Source organism: Monopterus albus, unplaced genomic scaffold (genome assembly GCF_001952655.1).
Source record: "Monopterus albus unplaced genomic scaffold, M_albus_1.0 scaffold73.1, whole genome shotgun sequence".
Lineage (NCBI taxonomy): Eukaryota > Metazoa > Chordata > Actinopteri > Synbranchiformes > Synbranchidae > Monopterus > Monopterus albus.
Window position 1 is genome coordinate 581511 of NW_018127953.1, and position 825 is coordinate 582335.

At 37.3% G+C, this 825-nt stretch overlaps 1 protein-coding gene across 1 annotated transcript in view; it reads left to right on the forward strand.

Moving 5' to 3' along the window:
* LOC109963402 (neural-cadherin) overlaps positions 1–825 on the forward strand; it is a 439917-nt gene that overhangs the window by 128799 nt on the left and 310293 nt on the right. The gene's annotated exons all lie outside the window — the stretch shown is intronic.

Sequence of the window (825 nt, forward strand, 5' to 3'; positions counted from 1 at the left end):
TGAAAGCTTGAATCATGGCAAAAAGGAAAAAGAGGAACAAGCAATGGCCAAATCTGCCACCGCCCTACCCAGAGCCAGCTGAGAGCCAGATTGCATGAGAAAAATCTTTGTTGTTCAGATCAAGAGCTTAGGCTCAACTATAATAATTTTAATCAGTATGATCATTTTAGATTTATGTTTAGAAATAGTAGTTGTTGGTTTATTTAGATTGTAAACAAATTAAGACAATTATTGATTTTAACTTTATATTTTATTGCTTGTTGCTTTGCTATAGCTCTGTTAAGCTTCTATGTAAAATTCCTGAAAAGGTTTAATACTCTGTGGTTATTGAGTCAAGTTTGGATGATGCTGATTCTTATGATTTTAGTAGGTTTACACTTTTAAGTGTGTAGGATAGGGTCCGTCTTACCATGCTAACTCTGAGAGACAAGGCAGTCCAAGTAACTTCAAAACAGTGCTGATTTATTCAAAGGATCACAGGTAAAATTAACATTACACGATCAAGTGTCTTGCACCTCCAACATGCACGCAGGCAGATGTAAGATGAAAGACCCTAAGCCCACCAGGCCTATACATTATATCCCTTTGGTTGGGCTAGCCCCATACTACACAGAAACTTCAACCGGGACATCTCTGTTACCACTTTTGCAGCTGGCTCGAGGAATAGTCAAAACATGAAGCAAATCAACGTGTGAATGAGTATGTCTGTTGGTTAAGTGGTGTGTAACTAAAAACATTCTCACGACCTCTAGTACATGTCGTGACTTGAACATAGGAACATATTATGGCTAAGGCTACAGTTATACACATCGTAATAATAATATT